Source organism: Phocoena sinus, chromosome 12, assembly GCF_008692025.1.
Source record: "Phocoena sinus isolate mPhoSin1 chromosome 12, mPhoSin1.pri, whole genome shotgun sequence".
NCBI lineage: Eukaryota > Metazoa > Chordata > Mammalia > Artiodactyla > Phocoenidae > Phocoena > Phocoena sinus.
In genome coordinates, this window is record NC_045774.1 from 49,329,095 (window position 1) to 49,349,161 (window position 20,067).

Below are 20,067 nucleotides of genomic sequence, written 5' to 3' on the forward strand. Positions count from 1 at the left end.
TGAAACAAAAAACTCAACTAAAAAATAGGCAAAAGATTTGAACAAACATTTCACCAAAGAAGATATTACAGATGGCAAAGCACACATGAAAAGATACTCAATTTTGTTAATCAATAGGGAAATGAAAATTAAGGCCACAATGCAATACCACTTCACAAACACCAAGATGGCTAAAATTAAAAAGATTGATGATACTAAGTGATGGTAAGGATGTGAAGTAACTGGAACCGTCAAACATTTCTGGTGGGAATGCAACTTCTTTGGAAACGAGTTTGGCAATTTCTTACTACGTTCTTACATTTACCAATTGACCCTGCAAACCCACTTCTAGGTATTTACCCAAGAATGTTGAAAACATATGTCCACACAAAGACTTGTACTTGAATGTTCATAACAGCTTTATTCATTATCACCCCAACTGGAAACAACCCCATTGTCCATCAACAGGTGAATGATTAAGGAAGTTATGGTTTGAATATACCATATACAATATACCATGCACCATTCCATCCATCTATGATGGAGTAGCACTCAGCGGTAAAAAGGAACAAGTATAGTGATACATCAACATGAACAAATCTCACAGACTTCATATTGAATGAGGGAAGTGAGACACAAAAGATTACATGTTGTATGATTCTCTTTAGTGAAGAAGAAAAACTATCCTATAGTGATAGAAATCAGACCAGTGGTTGCCTGAAGCATGTGATGGTGGAATGGAGGAGATTTACTGAAACAGTCACAAGGGAATGTTCTGGGGTGTTGGTGGTTACATGGGTGTATACGTATGTCAAAAGTCATCAACCTGTACACTTAAAATATGAATTTTGTTGTATATAAATTATATCTCAATAAAGACAAATTGCAGAAGAATGTATGTAGATTTTTATCATTCACATACTTGTTTTTAATGCATATAGGATCTCTCTGAAAATATATACAAGAAACTGTTGATACTAGTTGACTCCAGGGAGAAGAACTGAATGGTTGGGGAAGGGACTCTACTTTCTATATCTTTTAATTTTACACCTTGTGAATATTTGAAAAATTAAAATATTTTCAATGCTTCTCCTCCAATTTCCTTTATTCTCTACTTCTGGTGTTCCCTTTAGATGTCTTTTGGAACCTCTCAGTCTTGAGAGGTTCCTCCTTGTCTCTCAATTGCTTTTTCATATTTTAAAATCTAAGTCACTGGCCTACTTTTGGGTGAATTCTTCCGTGCTGGCTTCCAATTCTTTAATTTTCTTTTTAACTATGTCCAGTCTAGAGTTCATACCCTTTGTTAATATTTTTAAGAATTACAATTATTGTATTTTTCACTTCCAAGATTTTTAATTGGTGTTTTGCCTGTCCCTCCGTTCTTTTTTAGTTCTGCATGTTTTTATTTCAAAGTGTATTGCCACTACTTCCGTCTTTGTGAAAGTAAATGTTATTCTTACTGATTGCTCTGAGTGCCCTAAACATACTTGTTTTAAACTTTTGTCAGACTGTTCAACAAAATTAATTTAATCTCGGAATGAAGTAATGTTCCAGTTATTGGCTTTGGTTGGCTGTTTCTCATCATTTAATTTCTGTGTGTATTTTCGAGTTTCATTTGTTAGTTCATTTTCAGTGGAAGGTTTTTGGTTTGGTTTTGCTTTTTTCTTTCCTTTTTGGTTCCACCCTTCTCTGCCTAGTGATTTTATAATAGCCTTCAGGCCTGGTCTTTTGTAAGCATTTGGGGACTCCTGCTTCTTCCAGTGATACTGGGAATATTCAGTTACTGAACCATCTGGGGTCTGGCTTATTTGCTGTCTGCAGGGGTGAGTCTCTCTTCTCTCACCTCCCTAGGCCAATGACTGGTTTTAAGCCATAGCCCCATCAGTGGTTGTCAGCAGTTTATTTTGAGCTCCTTTCTGGATCCAGGGTACTCCATTCCAGACTTCGGTGTTAATCAATGAATGTGGCCCAGCTGCTCTCTCATGGGAGCACTTTTAGTTCCTGTTCTCTGCAGGAGATGCACCCCCAGGACCACTGCTATACCTGCTTTATGTCGAGAACCCAGCATGTCCTGGCTTCAGTCTTGCTCACTGCTCTGTGTTCTGGTCCATGGAGACGTTCATCTTGTTTTTGAGCCCTGCTTTGATCTTTTTGTCCCCTCCCTCATCATTCTCTTTTTCACTTTGTGTTTGGTACAATGGGGAGGATGTGCATCTTGCCTTCATACTTTTCTTTAAATTGATTCACCTTTCTTCCTTAGAATTATTTGCAGAAATAATATCCATGGACTCAACTGTCCTGGCTGTTTTCCAATATACATTAAAAATACCTTACGTGAAAGATTTTGAAATCCTTATTTATCTTGCCCTAAATCATATTCTACACCAATATTTCTCATATTTGCTGTGTATGTGAACCACCTGGGGAATCTAATGAAAATGTAGATGTTGATTTAGGAGGTTCAGCGTGGGGCCCGAGACTCTGCATCTCTAGCAAGCTTCCAGGCAATGCTGATGCTGCTGGTTGGGGACCATACAATGACTAGCAAGGTGTGTACCACAGTCTGAGAAGCATAGGAGCAGAGGATATTAATAGTATATTAATATCCTCTGGGACCTGAACTTAAGTGGTGTCACCCAGAGGCCCAGCACTGGGCCACTTTGTGTTCTCCTGATGTCCTCTGTCTCTAGCCTGAGTCCTTACCAAAGGTGGAGTGAGGCACAGATGCTGTGCTGTGCTTCAGGTCATTTTTCTGTTCATGTGCCAGCCTGTTGCACCAGCTTTGTGTACTAGACTTGCTGTTTTTCTGGGACATTTTTTTTTCTCAGGAGGAAAACTCCTTTATAAAAATATCCCCTGGTCATCTGCCACACCAGTGCAAGGCCCAGACATGCCTGAGTCCTGGATGACTAATGGCTTTACCCTGTAGCTGGACCTCTGCTTCGCAGATGTGTGCTTCCAACTAAACTGTGTGTGCCTCAAGACCAGAGACTCTTTATTGTATGGAGTCACATCCTGACTACCCAGTGAGGAGCTCAGGAAATATATGCTTGTCCACCTGACTTTGTCCCTGGTACCTTTCTAAATAAAACGTGCAGGGTATCAAAGTTTGAATACTTCACCTTTTCCTACAGCGTACCGTGGAGTTAATCAGCAGCAGTGTGAGCATTCAGAGGCCTTAGTCACTGGTATTTCAGAAGAATATTTGGGTAGAAAACTGCATGAAAACAAGATATGCTGTGATAAAGGTAGAAGTCCAGGTGATTCTTTTAGGGCCCAGTGGAATCTTCTATTTAGACTTGTTTATATTCCTTTTTCAAAGAGAGGTATGTATCTTTCTGTATATTTGAAGGCAACTTCATCTCACAGAATTGCTATTTAATCATGATGGTTCTGTGTTTCTGTGAAATAAGCCAGTGGCAATTTAAGAGTCATGAGTCATTCATGGTACTGAATTGTAATTTGAAATGCAGAGACATCTTTCTGTCTCCATCAATCTGCAGTGGACCCTAAGGACAAGCCATCTTGAGAACATGAGTCAAGCATTTGTGCACTCAACATTTAGGACATGAGTTTTGGCTTTTTTTTTACCCTGTTCACGCATCAGTAATGGTGAGATTTGCTGTGAAACGAAAAGTCTTGGCTCTTCTTAATAATTTTCAAACCGTTCAGTGCCTCTGCATAGAGCTACAGTTTTTGTTTCCTTAGATGTGTCCTCCCCTTGGTTTTCCATGGCCAAAAGCCATGACCGGAAAAGGTTGTATGTGAACAGTGCCCTGGAATCCAGAGACCCACTCCCACCTGTACAACCAAGCGCTTCTTGGATTTCAGTGTTAGAATTCAGAACACCAGAAAACAAACCAAAAATAACAGCAACAGGCCACCGTCAAAGCATCCAGTCTTCTAGGGAGATTGATTCAAATGTCAAGCCCAGGACCAACCTCAGAGATTCTGATTTAACTAGTCTGGCATGGAGCTCAGGAACCTGCATGTTTAAACAACCCCACCCCACTCTGCCCCAGGTGATATGAACATCACCCTTTGAGGAGCCTCCCTGTGTAGAGAGGACTTCAGTGGCTCAGCCTTCCGTTTGCAAATCCCTCATCCCCTGCTGTGCATAAAACCCGTTAAACAGGAATGGAGTCCCGAGCCTGGCTGTCAGCTTCTGTAGCCTCACTCCCTCGCTCCTCACAAAGTCTCTGTGTCCTCTGTGCCTCAGTGTTCCCTACTAAAAGGTGAGCGATATGGATCTCTGCCATTTGAGAAGGTTGTATAGGAAAATAAACTCATGTTGATGACAGTGATGAATGAAGAGTATTCATGGAACCAGAATTGGAACTTTATTTTATAGAGCACTGTGACTGACTCTCACTCCTTTGAGATTTTGAAGGGGGTCCAGTATTATTACCAAAGAGGAAGATTTCACAAATGGAGGAAATTAGGCTCCAGGAAGCTGGCATTTGTTTTTCTTCATCGCTGTGTACCAGGGCTGGGTGTATTTGTCTGAGAGTCTTCCTTTTTGACAAACTTTGGGGCATGAGAGCCAAATGAATCCTGAGGGAGCAGAGGGGGTCTCTAAGCTCCAGGTACCTCTAAAGGTTTCCTTTTTTGTGACTTTCCTAAAGGAGATGGTGGGCCGATAGAGGGATGCTATGCTCAGTGCTACACAGCTAAGATTCACTGGGTCAGGCAGCTCTGCAAGTTCCTTTATGTGTGTTAAAAAATGCTTAATGCCTTTTGACATTAAGAGCCCCAAGAACTTGCTATCATATTAGCGAATCCTCTGAGGGAGAGATTCCTGAACAAATCTGTGAGGTCACGCCTAGGCCGGCTGTTTCTGCCTCCGGAGCTCAGCAGTGCCAGCCTCTGGGGTGCCCATGCATAATAAACCGCCCACAGAGCAGGCTCCAAGTGCATGGGGAAAGATGGTCGCAGTTTCACTTGGAGGTAAAACCTGATTTATTTTTCAGCCATGAAAATATTAGAAAAGGAAGATGTCATTTGCCACTTTTTAGTTAAAAATAAGGACCTTTTAAAAAACACAAATTTCCTAGCATGGAGTGGCATTCAACAGTTTTGCAATTAAACTGATAATGAAACATTTCCCATAAGAACTTCTTTTTAAAATCAGTGCGATGGGTTCACAGCACACCATTAGAAGGAATTATGTAAAGCAGCCTCTCTGTTCCAAGTTTTAAGATCTAATTTATTCCAGATTCTGCGGGAAAAAACCGTTCATGTGACAAGCCTGCTAACAGATGTCAATTTAGTTTTGTAGCACATGCCTGCACTTCAGAGTCAGAAAATGGAGATTATTCTTTTCGCCTGCTGTTTATTACACGACACAGCTTCATAGCACTATGCCCTGGAGGACAGCGGATTAATAACCTGTGGGCAAGCAACTTACCACCCGCTTTCATCTTCTGCAGTGTTGAGTGTAAGCTTTATTTCACATTACCCTTTCGGATTAAGAGAGGTGCTGGAAAAAGCAAAGGTGACAGAAAATGGATTTTTCTGTTTTAATGTCATGTAGGTCAGAGGACAGATTATACTGTAGTGAAGAGAAATAAGAGAAAAAATAGGAATTATTCAACTAGATAGAACTGAATCTATATAAAAACGTTTTTGTGGTGTTGGTTGGTAAAACGAAGTAATTCTATATGAAAGATACTATGTCAAACCAGCCGTAACAAGGACTCTCCACTTCTTCACATTCACAGGGCCCATTTCTCAATGTTCACATGGTATAGTAATTATTGGTTTATATGTTACATTTCTGTTCACATTCCCATCTGTCCAGTCCATCCATCCATTTATCCATTCCTCCATCCATCTATCCGTCTAATAAATATTTATTAAGCATCTTCTGTATGCAAGGACCTGTGCTTAAATAATAAAGATGTAGGGGCAAACAAGTCTCTTTTTAATTGAAAGAATTTTGAATTGTGGTAAAATACACATAACAGAAAATTTACCATGTTAACTATTTTTAAGTGTGGTTCAGTAATGCTATGTATGTTCACATTGTTGGGCATCTCTAGAACGTTTTCATCCTGCAAAACTGAAACTCTGTACTCATTAAACACCAATTCCCCTCTTCCCCCAGCCCTTGGCAACCACCATTCTACTTTCTGTTTCAATGAATTTGACTATGCTAGGTGCCTCATATAAATAGAATCATACACTATTTGTCTTTTTGTGACTTATTTCACTTAGCATAATGTCCTCAAGATTCATCCATGTTGTAGCATGTGACAGGATGTCCTTTCTTTTTAAAGCTGAATAATATTCCCATGTACATATATACCACAATTTTGTTTATCCATTTATCTGTCAGTGGACAATTGGGTTGCTTCCACCTCTTGCCTATTGTGAGTAATGCTCCCAAAGGGTGTGCAAATATCTTTTCAAAACCCTGCCTCTAGATCTTTTGGATATATACCCAGAAATGGAATTGGTGGATCCTATGGTAATTCTATCTTTAATTTTTTTGAGAAACTGCCATACATACAAAAAAGTGGCTGCACCACTTTACATTTCTACAAACAAGTGTCTTAAGATTTAACACATTTCTAAAAAGGCAGAAATGTGAATCTGTAGTGAGTGCTACAGAGAAGTGCGATGTGCCATGGGGAGTGTTTAACAGAGAAATTCAATCTAATATGCCATTTATTTTTGTATTCCTGATGCCTAGTCAATAGTGGAGACTCGGTAAGTGTTCGGTGGGTGGGAGAGTAGGCCATGGCGACCCTTTTCCTTTGTTTCCTTCCTGCTATGCAGCTGCCCTCTGTACTGCAGGAATGGTAATGGAGCTCAGTGAGAGCATTTGTTAATAGATTACTAGCTTTTCCTTGGTTGACTCTACGGCTCTTTTGCAAGATTATGGAAAACATTTTCCCAGTAATGTTCTTTTTCTTATTCTGTACCTCATCTAATATTTAGAGATGTTGAGATGTTTCTACCAGATATGTCCCTGCCTTTTCTTTGGGGGAGAAAAAAGCTGCCTGAGTATGTAAGATGACAGTGTAGTGATGTTAGGGAGTCGTGGGGTATTCAGGGAGAAAATGTTCTTTCTATTCTTAGAACACTGCCTGTATTCCCCAGAAAATTTTGTTCTATCAAGATAGCAAAAGGGCCTCTCGCTCATTTTCTCATTCCAGTAACATTTTTCTCAATCCTGTGCTATTTATAGATACTTTCAGTTGAAATTTCATTTTTGAGATTTTTCAAGGGATTGTCTGATATTTAAGATATATAGGCATATTTGGAGACTTAAACTTCTTGATCCTGGTTTTACAAAAGGAATCTTTTTATCTGATCCCCAAACCGACGAAAGACATGTTTATTATTCTGCCCAGTTTTTAATTTTGTTAGCAATTGAGGCAAAGGAAGAGGCTGGCTACAAAAATACTTGGCACAGCTCTTTCCTTAGAAACTTAGATTGTTTTTGCTGTTTGCTATGGCATTATTATTCTGATGGGCTAGAGAGATCCAGTTATCTGTCTGAAATGAGTCCTGAGGGTTTTTCACAGTTGCCCTGCACACGGTATTGGCAGAGGAAAACAAACATTGATGACATTTTCCGAATGCTGTTTTGGGGGCAGGTGGGAGTATGGGGCCAGGTTGCCCAGTGGAGGGGTCACTGGCTTTCAGCCAAAAGGGCTCTAATGCTGCCTTTCCCTCCTGCTAGTTGTGTGAAAAGCATAGGTAAATTAAGCCCTCTGAGCCATGCTTTATTTTTCTGTAAAATGGGGATGATAATACCTTTTGTGTGAGATTGTTAGGATTAAAGACAAAAGGTCTATAAAGAACCTAGCACACAGTGCCTGGGCTGTTGATCCCCAGATGGCAGCTGTTTATTTAATAGTTACTGGGTTGAATTGATTTGAATTGTTTTAGGCCGATATTCAGATACTTGGAATGGAATATTATGGTGTAGACCGTTTGGTGTATTTCATTGTTCTTCTGCTTTCTTAGTGATAGTGGGGTATTTCCTATAGGTCAGCCATGTACTCTAGAAAACGTTAGAGAGTCAGTATCCTGGATTGGATTTTGGAAGTGCTTAGAACAGCAGCAGTGTGAATCTGATGTCCAGACATGCCTTCAATATCCCTGGGATCAGTCTTTCTGCAGTGACAGTAATAAATATGGTTGGTGTGCATTTCAAATAGTTCACCTGCTTCATGGCATTGGTAGAAAGCTTGTAATTCAGTCATTTTTCCCCATGTCCATGTCTTGGGTATAAGCCCCACAGGCTTATTGAGTATACCATTGTGGAATCATTTGGGTGGTGAGTATTGATGTCTTCGAAGGTATTTTATATAGTAATAACTCTTTAATACTTGCCACTACATTTGCCTTATGACATTGAATCTCCTCTAGGTTGATCTTTCTCTCCTGAAACCCTCTGTTAGATAATTTTGACTCCTTTTTGGAGACACGTCAGGTATAGCACCAACTGTTGGCTGAACTAAGTGCTCAAGAATATTCTGAATAACTAAATTTTCTGACTAAATGAAAGATGTGCTGTTGCCCACCTCTGTCTTTATTGTTCCTCTATTGTGCTACTTACTGTGTTAAGTATAAACACCTCATCTGATGTGCAGGGTCTCAATTCAGTTTCCAACTTCTTTATTTTCCACCACTTTTCTACAGATATTCTATGCTCTAACCTAACTAGACAATTTTATTTCCAACTTGCCCAAACTTCCTCACCCCATATAACTTCAGTCACAATTCCTTTTGTCACTCATATTTTCTCTGTATCTGAACAAGTCAAAATTTCACTCATCTTTCAAGGTCTGCTTCAAATGCTGTCTCATCCACAAAGCTGTTCTTAAAAACATTTATTTTAGTGGTTTTTAATTATATAAATTGCATATGTTCATTGTAGAAAATTTAGATAATAGAGAACACAGAAAGTAAAAAGATGAAAATTAAAATCACCTTTAATTCTACCTCTAAGATAACTACTATTAATACATATAGTCACTCTTTTCAGATTATTCTCTGTATAGTAAATATATTTTAACAAAATAAAAATGGGATCATACCGTATATGCTATTTTATAATCTGCTCTTTTGTTATTGACTATTTTTTTTAGAGCAGTTTTATGTTCACAATAAAATTGAGCAGAAGGTACAGAGATTTCCAGTATACTCCCTGCCCCCGACACACGCAGAGCTCCCATTATTAACGTTCCCCACTAGAGTGGTACATAGTTTATGTTATGATTCAGTCTTGGTGTTGTACATTCTGTGGGTTTGGACAAATGTGCGGTGACATGAATCATTATTATGCTATCATGCAGAGTATCTCCACTACCCTAAAAATCCTCTGTTTTTACCTCTTCATCTCTCCCGTTGCCCCCTTGCCCCAGACTGCTGGCAACCTCTGATCTTTTTACTGTCTCCATAGTTTTGCCTTTTCCAGAATGTCATACAGTTGGAATCATACTGTATGTAGCCTTTTCAGATTGACTTCTTTCACTTAGAAATATGCATTTAAGTTTCTTTCATGTCTTTTCATGGCTCGATAGCTCTTTTTATTCTTTTTTTTTTTTTTTTAGTGTTGAATAATATTCCATTATCAGGATGTGTCACAGTTTATCTGTTCACCTACTGAAGGACATCTTGATTGCTTCCAAGTTTTGGCAATAATAAATGCAGCTGCTATAAATGTCCATTTGCTGTTTTTTGTGTGGAAATGTTTTCATCTCCTTTGGATCTTATAAAAATAGTGTGTTTAATATTGTATGAAACTGCAAAACTGTCTTGTAAAGCGGCTGTACCAGACCATTATGTATTCCTACTAGCAGTGAATGAGAGTTCCTGTTGTTCCACATCCTTGCCAGCATTTAATATCAGTGTTACAAATTTTGGTCATTCTAATAGGTGCATAGTGGTTTCTCATTGCTGTTTTAAGTTGCGTTTGCCTGATGACTGACATATGATGTGGAACATTTTTTCATATACTCAACTGCCATATGTGTGTCTTCTTTGGTGAGGTGTGTGTTAAGGTCTTTGTCTAATTTTTAATCTGGTTGTGTGTTTTCTTATTGCTGAATTCAAAGAGTTTTTTCTCTGTTTTTGGATGTATCCTTTGCAAATATTTTTCCCAGTCTGTCACTTATCTTTTTCTCTTGACATTTTCTTTCACAGAACAGAAGTTTTTAGATTTAATGAAGTCCAGTTTATCTTATTTCTTCCATGGATCTTGTCTCTGGTGTGGTATCTAAGAAATCATTGTCAAATCCAAGGTCATCTAGATGTTCTCCATGTTATCTTCTAGGAGTTTTATAGTTTTGTATTTTACATTTAGGTCTGTTATCCATTTTGAGTTAATTTTTGTAAAGGGTATAAAGTCTGGGTCTAGATTCATTTTTTTTTTTTTTGTAGGGGATGTCCAGTTTTTCTAGCATCATTTGTTGAAAGACTGTTTTTCTTCCAATGCTGTCCTTTGCTCCTTTGTTAAAGATCAGTTGACTATATTTATGAGGGTCTATTTCTGGGGTACCTATTCTGTTCCATTTATCTATTTGTCTATACTTTTGTCAGTACCACAATGTCTTGATTACCATAGCTTTATAGTAAGTCTTAAAGTCAGTTAGTGTTAGTCTTCCAGCTTTGTTCTTCTCAATCAATATTGCATTGGTGATTCTTGGTTTTTTCCTCTCCATATAAACTTCCGGATCAATTTGTTGACAAAAGAAGTTGCTGGGATTTTGGTTAGGATTACATTGGATCTATAGATCAAACAGGGAAGAACTGACATCTTGGAAAATATTGAGTCTTCCAAACCATGAATGTGGAATATCTCTCCATTTATTTAGTTCCTACTGGATTTTATTCATCGAAGTTTTGTGATTTTCCTCATATAGATCTTGTACATATTTTGTTGGATTTATATATATTTAAATATATTTATTATATAAATATATGCTAGTATATAAATATATATTATATATCAATGTATATATTAATATATTAATATAAAACATACATTTATATGTTGTATATTTATAAATACAACAAATATATGTAAATAAATATATATTAATGTATAAATTTATATATTAAACTTATATTAATATATATTTATATATAATAATATATAATATAATACATATATAATATATAAATATATAATAATATATTTATCCATACAATTGCATTCTCTGTGACTATTTACAAACATGCTATAGAACTATATTTTGCGAGTACATAAAGATATCGGAGATAAATGTTAAAGGCCCCAAACAAAGATCCAAATAGTATGTCACCCGCTATTTGAATAAACGTGAAGAGTTTTACATACATATGTATGTGTGTGTACTTTATTTTTTATTTTTTAATAAATTTATTTATTATTTTTGGCTGTGTTGGGTCTTCGTTGCTGCCTATGGGCTTTCTCTAGTTGCGGCGAGCCGGGGCTACTCTTCATTGTGGTGCGCGAGCTTCTCATTGCAGTGGCTTCTCTTACTGTGGAGCACGGGCTCTAGGTACGCGGGCTTCAATAGTTGTGGCTAGAGGGCTCTAGAGTGCAGGCTCAGTAGATGTCGTGCACTGGCTTAGTTGCTCTGCAGCACGTGGGATGCCCCCGGGCCAGGGCATGAACCCGTGTCCCCTGCATCGGCAGGCGAACTCTCAACCACTGCGCCACCAGGGAAGCCCGAACATTTTTTTTTTTTTACCGTGTGTATTTTATACTTTTTCTATAACCTATAATGAAATACATATTTGCAATGTAAATTTTAAGACCTGCATATATTCTGATTCATAGGTGTATCAGAGTTTATTTAACCACTCCCAAAATGTTAGGCATGTCGATTATTTCCAGTTTTTAACTACTATAAACTGTGCAGTGTTAAGGCTTTTCATACATATTGCTAAATTACCCTCAAGAGAATTTGTACCATTTTACTTTACGGGGATTCATACAGTGAATGTGATTGCTTACCTCTTTGAGTTTCCCAAAATGTTTTTTTTTTTTTTCTTTTTCACACAATAATACCACATTTACCAGAGGCTGTAATTCAGTGAGTAAAAAATGATACTAGAATATTAATATTTAAATATTGGAAAAGAGTGAAAAATGTCTTTGAGATATGACTGTGATTCTTTTTTTTTTTTAACATCTTTATTGGAGTATAATTGCTTTACAATGGTGTGTTAGTTTCTGCTTTATAATAAAGTGAGTCAGTTATACATATGTCCCCATATCTCTTCCCTCTTGCGTCTCCCTCCCTCCCACCCTCCCTATCCCACCCCTCTAGGTGGTCACAAAGCACCGAGCTGATCTCCCTGTGCTATGTGGCTGCTTCCCACTAGCTATCTGTTTTATTTTTGGTAGTGTATATATGTCAATGCCACTCTGACTTTGTCACAGCTTACCCTTCCCCCTCCCCATATCCTCAAGTCCATTCTCTAGTAGGTCTGTGTCTTTATTCCTGTCTTACCCCTAGGTTCTTCATGATATTTTTTTTCCCTTAGATTCCATATATATGTGTTAGCATACGGTATTTGTCCTTCTCTTTCTGACTTACTTCACTCTGTATGACAGATTCTAGGTCGATCCACCTCGTTACAAATAACTCAATTTCATTTCTTTTTATGGCTCAGTAATATTCCATTTTATATATATGCCACATCTTCTTTATCCATTCATCCGATGATGGACACTTAGGTTGCTTCCATGACCTGGCTATTGTAAATAGAGCTGCAATTAATTTTTTGGTACATGACTCTTTTTGAATTATGGTTTTCTCAGGGTATATGCCCAGTAGTGGAATTGCTGGGTCATATGATAGTTCTATTTGTGGTTTTTTAAGGAACCTCCATACTGTTCTCCGTAGTGGCTGTGCCAGTTCACATTCCCACCGGCAGTTCAAGAGTGTTCCCTTTTCTCCACACCCTCTCCAGCATTTATTGTTTCTAGATTTTTTGATGATGGTCATTCTGACTGGTGTGAGATGATATCTCATTGTAGTTTTGATTTGCATTTCTCTAATGATTAATGATGTTGAGCATTCTTTCATGTGTTTGTTGGCAGTCTGTATATCTTCTTTGGAAAAATGTCTATTTAGGTCTTCTGCCCATTTTTGGATTGGGTTGTTTGTTTTTTTGTTACTAAGCTGCATGAGCTGCTTGTAAATTTTGGAAATTAATCCTTTGTCAGTTGCTTCATTTGCAAATATTTTCTCCCATTCTGAGGGTTGTCTTTTGGTCTTGTTTATGGTTTCCTTTGCTGTGCAAAGGCTTTGAAGTTTCATTAGGTCCCATTTGTTTATTTTTGTTTTTATTTCCATTTCTCTAGGAGGTGGGTCAAAAAGGATCTTGCTGTGATTTATGTCATAGTGTGTTCTGCCTATGTTTTCCTCTAAGAGTTTGATAGTTTCCGGCCTTGCATTTAGGTCTTTAATCCATTTTGAGCTTATTTTTGTGTATGGTGTTAGGGAGTGTTCTAATCTCATATTTTACAGGTACCTGTCCAGTTTTCCCAGCATTACTTATTGAAGAGGCTGTCCTTTGTCCACTGTACATTCCTGCCTCCTTTATCAAAGATAAGGTGACCATATGTGCATGGGTTTATCTCTGGGCTTTCTATCTTGTTCCATTGATCTATATTTCTGTTTTTGTGCCAGCACCATACTGTCTTGATTACTGTAGCTTTGTAGTATAGTCTGAAGTCAGGGAGCCTGATTCCTCCAGCTCCGTTTTTCGTTCTCAAGATTGCTTTGGCTATTCGGGGACTTTTGTGTTTCCATACAAATTGTGAAATTTTTTTGTTCTAGTTCTGTGAAAAATGCCAGTGGTAGTTTGATAGGGATTGCATTGAATATGTAGATTGCTTTGGGTAGTAGAGTCATTTTCACAATGTTGATTCTTCCAATCCAAGAACATGGTATATCTCTCCATCTATTTGTATCATCTTTAATTTCTTTCATCAGTGTCTTATAATTTCCTGCATACAGGTCTTTTGTCTCCATAGGTAGGTTTATTCCTAGATATTTTATTCTTTTTGTTGCAGTGGTAAATGGGAGTGTTTTCTTGATTTCACTTTCAGATTTTTCATCATTAGTGTATAGGAATGCAAGAGATTTCTGTGCATTAATTTTGTATCCTGCTACTTTACCAAATTCATTGATTAGCTCTAGTAGTTTCCTGGTAGCATCTTTAGGATTCTCTATGTATAGTATCATGTCATCTGCAAACAGTGACAGGTTTACTTCTTCTTTTCCGATTTGGATTCCTTTTATTTCCTTTTCTTCTCTGATTGCTGTGGCTAAAACTTCCAAAACTATGTTGAATAAGAGTGGTGAGAGTGGGCAACCTTGTCTTGTTCCTGATCTTAGTGGAAATGGTTTCAGTTTTTCACCATTGAGAATGATGTTGGCTGTGGGTTTGTCATATATGGCCTTTATTATGTTGAGGAAAGTTCCCTCTATGCCTACTTTCTGCAGGGTTTTTATCATAAATGGGTGTTGAATTTTGTCGTAAGCTTTCTCTGCATCTATTGAGATGACCATATGGTTTTTCTCCTTCGGTTTGTTAATATGGTGTATCACATTGATTGATGTGCGTATATTGAAGAATCCTTGCATTCCTGGAATAAACCCCACTTGATCATGGTGTATGATCCTTTTAATGTGCTGTTGGATTCTGTTTGCTAGTCTTTTGTTGAGGATTTTTGCATCTATGTTCATCAGTGATATTGGCCTGTAGTTTTCTTTCTTTGTAACATCCTTGTCTGGTTTTGGTATCAGGGTGATGGTGGCCTCGTAGAATGAGTTGGGGAGTGTTCCTCCCTCTGCTGTATTTTGGAAGAGTTTGAGAAGGATAGGTGTTAGCTCTCCTCTAAATGTTTGATAGAATTCGCCTGTGAAGCCATCTGGTCCTGGGCTTTTGTTTGTTGGAAGATTTTTAATCACAGTTTCAATTCAATGCTTGTGATTGGTCTGTTCATATTTTCTGTTCCTTCCTGATTCAGTCTTGGCAGGTTGTGCATTTCTAAGAATTTGTCCATTTCTTCCAGGTTGTCCATTTTACTGTCATAGAGTTGCTTGTAGTAATCTCTCATGATCTTTTGTATTTCTGCAGTGTCAGTTGTTACTTCTCCTTTTTCATTTCTCATTCTATTGATTTGAGTCTTCTCCCTTTTTTTCTTGATGAGTCTGGCTAATGGTTCATCAATTTTGTTTATCTTCTCAAAGAACCAGCCTTTAGTTTTATTGATCTTTGCTATCCTTTCCTTCATTTGTTTTTAATTTATTTCTGATCTGATCTTCATGATTTCTTTCGTTCTGCTAACTTTGGGGTTTTTTTGTTCTTCTTTCTCTAATTGCTTTAGGTGCAAGGTTAGGTTGTTTATTCGAGATGTTTCTTGTTTCTTAAGGTAGGCTTGTATTGCTATAAACTTCCCTCTTAGAATTGCTTTTGCTGCATCCCATAGGTTTTGGGTCGTCGTGTCTCCATTGTCATTTGTTTCTAGGTATTTTTAAATTTCCTCTTTGATTTCTTCAGTGATCACTTCATTATTAAGTAGTGTATTGTTTACCCTCCATGTGTTTGTACTTTTTACAGATCTTTTCCTGTAATTGATATCTAGTCTCATAGCATTGTGGTCGGAAAAGATATTTGATACAATTTCAATTTCCTTAAATTTACCAAGGCTTGATGTATCCTGGAGAATGTTCCATGAGCACTTGAGAAAAATGTGTATTCTGTTTATTTGGATGGAATGTCCTAGAAATATCAATTAAGTCCATCTTGTTCAATGTATCATTTGAAGCTTGTGTTTCCGTATTTATTTTCATTTTGGATGATCTGTCCATTGGTGAAAGTGGGGTGCTAGAATCCCATACTATGAATGTGTTATTGTCGATTTCCCCTTTTATGGCTGTTAGTATTTGCCTTATTTATTGAGGTGCTCCTGTGTTGGGTGCATAAATGTTTACAATTGTTATATCTTCTTCTTGGATCGATCCCTTGATCATTATGTGGTGTACTTCCTTGTCTCTTGTAACATTCTCTATTTTAAAATCTATCTTGTCTGATATGAGAATTGCTACTCCAGCCTTCTTTTGGTTTCCATTTGCATGGAATATCATTTTCCATCACCTCACTTTCCGTCTGTATGTGTCTCTAGGTCTGAAGTGGGTGTCTTGTAGAGAGCATATATATGGGTCTTGTTTTTGTATCTATTCAGCCAATCTGTGTCTTTTGGTGGGAGCATTTAACCCATTTACATTTAGGGTAATTATCGATATGTATGTTCCTATTCCCATTTTCTTAATTGTTTTGGGTTTGTAATTGTAGGTCTTTTCCTTCTCTTGTATTTCTTGCCTAGAGAAGGTCCTTTAGCATTTGTTGTAAAGCTGGTTTGGTGGTGCTGAACTCTCTCAGCTTTTGCTTGTCTGTAAAGGTTTTAATTTCTCCATCAAATCTGAATGAGATCCTTGCTGGGTAGAGTAATCTTGGTTGTAGGTGTTTCTCCTTCATCACTTTAAATATGTCCTGCCTGTCCCTTCTGGCTTGCAGAATTTCTGCTGAAAGATCAGCTGTTAACCTTATGGGGATTCCCTTGTGTGTTATTTGCTCTTTTTCCCTTGCTGCTTTTAATATGTTTTCTTTGTATTTAATTTTTGACAGTTGGATTAGTATGTGTCTTGGCGTGTTTCTCCTTGGATTTTCCCTGTATGGGACTCGCTGTGCTTCCTCGACTTGATTAACTATTTCCTTTCCCATATTAGGGAAGTTTTCAACTATAAGCTCTTCAAATATTTTCTCAGTCCCTTTATTTTTCTCTTCTTCTTCTGGAACCCCTATGATTCGAATGTTGGTGCATTTAATGTTGTCCCAGAGGTCTCTGAGACTGTCCTCAGTTCTTTTCATCCTTTTTACTTTATTCTGCTCTGCAGTAGTTATTTCCAGTATTTTATCTTCTAGGTCACTTATCTGTTCTTCTGCCTCAGTTATTCTGCTATTGATCCTTTCTAGAGTATTTTTAATTTCATTTATTGTGTTGTTCATCGTTGCTTGTTTCCTTTTTAGTTCTTCTAGGTCCTTGTTAAATATTTCTTGCATTTTCTGTATTCTATTTCCAAGATTTTGGATCATCTTTACTATCATTATTCTGAATTCTTTTTCAGGTAGACTGCCTATTTCCTCTTCATTTGTGAGGTCTGGTGGATTTTTATCTTGCTCCTTCATCTGCTGTGTGTTTTTCTGTCTTCTCATTTTGCTTATCTTACTGTGTTTGGGGTCTCCTTTTTGCAGGCTGCAGGTTCGTAGTTCCTGTTGTTTTTGGTGTCTGTTTCCAGTGGCTAAGTTTGGTTCATAGGGTTGTGTAGGCTTCCTGGTGGAGGGGACTAGTGCCTGTGTTCTGGTGGATGAGGCTGGATCTTGTCTTTCTGGTGGGCAGGTCCACGTCTGGTGGTGTGTTTTGGCGTGTCTGTGGACTTTTTATGATTTTGGGCAGCCTCTCTGCTAATGGGTGAGATTGTGTTCCTGTCTTACTAGTTGTTCGGCATAGGATGTCCAGAACTGTAGCTTGCTGGTCGTTGAGTGAAGCTTGGTGTTGGTGTTGAGATGGAGATCCCTGGGAGATTTTTGCTGTTTGATATTACACGGAGCTGGGAGGTCTCTTGTAGACCAGTGTCCTGAAGTTGGCTCTCCCACCTCAGAGGCCCAGCACTGACTCCTGGCTGCAGCACTAAGAGCCTTTCATCCACACAGCTCAGAATAAAAGGGAGAAAAAGTAGAAAGAAAGAAGATAAAAGAAAATAAAGTATGATAAAATAAAATAAAGTTATTAAAATAATTATTAAGAAAAAAATTTTTTTAAATAAAAAAAAACAAACCCAAAAAAACGGATGGATAAAACCCTAGGACAAATGATGAAAGCAAAGCTATACAGACAAAAATCTCACACAGAACCATACACATACACAGCCACAAAAAAGGGAAAAGGGGAAAAAATAATAAATCTTGCTCTCAACATCCACCTGCTCAATTTGGGATGATTCCTTGTCTATTCAGGTTTTCCACAGATGCAGGGTACATCAAGTTGATTGTGGAGATTTAATCCGCTGCTTCTAAGGCTGCTGGGAGAGATTTCCCTTTCTCTTCTTTGTTCGCACAGCTCCCGGGGCTCAGCTTTGGATATGGCCCCGCCTCTGTGCCTGTAGGTTTCCGGAGGGCGTCTGTTGTTCGCTGAGACGGGACGGGGTTAAAGGAGCCGCTGATTCGGGGACTGTGGCCCACTCAGGCCGCGGGGAGGGAGGGGTGCGAATGCTGGGTGAGCCTGCAGCGGCAGAGGCCGGCGTGACGTTGCACCAGCCTAAGGCGCGCCGTGTGTTCTCCCGGGAAAGCTGTCCGTGGATCCCAGGAGCATGGCAGTGGCGGGCTGCACAGGCTCCCCGGAAGGGAGGTGTGGATAGTGACCTGTGCTCACACACAGGCTTCTTGGTGGCGGCAGCAGTAGCCCTAGCTTCCCATGCCCGTGTCTGTGGTCTGTGCTGCCAGCCGTGGCTCCTTCCAGTCTCTGGAGCTCCTTTAAGCAGCGCTCTCAATTCGCTGTCCTCGTGCACCAGGAAACAAAGAAAGGTCCCTAAAGGTTTGTTTGCATGTCTTTTATAGAATGTAGCTAGCTCCCTGTATCATAATTACCTGGATATGTAGTGTATCTTTGTGATACACTGTTTCTCTATGATACACTATGAAATTTCTGAGATAGTGACTCTATCATATTCACCTTTTCTCCACTGCAGCACACAACATAGTGCCTGGCGCATGTGAAATATGTAACAAATAAGTACAGGTGCAGTTAAATGAGTTAGTTTCACACTGTTAGTGAGCATCTTTCTACAATGATGGTAGTGAAACTTCAGCTGTGTGAGCATCTTGAGGTCATAACCCCCTTTATAGGCCACTATACTCATTGTGGAACATTGTGAAATACCAGTATCTGTAATTTAATTATTTGACCTAGGAATAATTTCACCAGGAGAAAACATAACTCTTTATATGTATGTAATATAAACTCAGAACAAAGACCATGTGTAACCAAGCTGTAGGACTAAGCAGGATTAATGACTTTAGCCAATTAATAATTGGTTGCCACCTTCCATTCATTTTCCTTCTATTGGCCCTTGGTGGCAGACAATTAGCAGAGAATATGAAGGCTTAAGAAACACTGATGATTTTTGTCATGTGGGAAATTACCTTGATGCAATGTAGCCTTCAAATATACTACCAGGTAAACTATCCCATGGGTTATGCATCACAAATTAAGATGTTTTAATCACATGGTTTATTGAATCAATTAAAAACACACAGTGAGAAATAAGGGGAAAGAGATGGAGTAGGTTTATGTACTTAGGTTTGGGTGCAGGTGAGGTAGAAGGAGCACACTGCATGAGTCTTGGTCAGTCTCTGCCTCCCCCCCCCCCCCGCCACTTTCTCCCCCTACAACCCTTCCTCTCTCATCAGCCTTCCCTGCTGATGGTGTGGTTACAAGGAACAGACCTGAGGTTTGGAGCAAGAAAGCTCAATTAGAGAGATACAGGGACAAGTGTGTCTGGCCACAATGGTAAGCTCACCAACTAGTCTATGAGCAGTTATGGATTTTATCTGGCAGACTCTCTGTGGAGCTAGAATGGGTGTAACCAATGGGTGACCAATTTAAGACTTCATAAATATTAAGTGTCTCATACATCATGTATGTGTAATGTTTAGTGACAATTTTAGTGTTTACCCAGCATTTCTATCTCTTTCTATGTTCAGCACATCTATGTATTTTATTTATGCCTAATGTCTCATAAGTTACTCTGTACTTAGCATATCTTACAATTTTCACCTATCCCATTTGATTTCTCATTTTCTGTAGCAGAATTGCATATTCTCAAATAAAACAATTTAAAACTTAAAACTGATAAAATTGTGTTGTTTGTTTGTTAATCCACTTCAGCATTTACATGTTAAAACATCTGTATCCAGTATTCCATAGAAGCCATTAATAGGCCCTAGTTAAAAAAAAAATAAAGTGAGCAAAGTGAGGTATTTGACAATCCTGTAAAGTCACTCTGA

The 20,067-nt window shown here is 38.4% G+C and overlaps 1 protein-coding gene across 2 annotated transcripts in view; it reads left to right on the top strand.

Annotated features, from left to right (window-relative positions):
- The window catches only part of METTL24 (methyltransferase like 24), a 112,031-nt gene that overhangs the window by 67,215 nt on the left and 24,749 nt on the right, over positions 1-20,067 (top strand). The gene's annotated exons all lie outside the window — the stretch shown is intronic.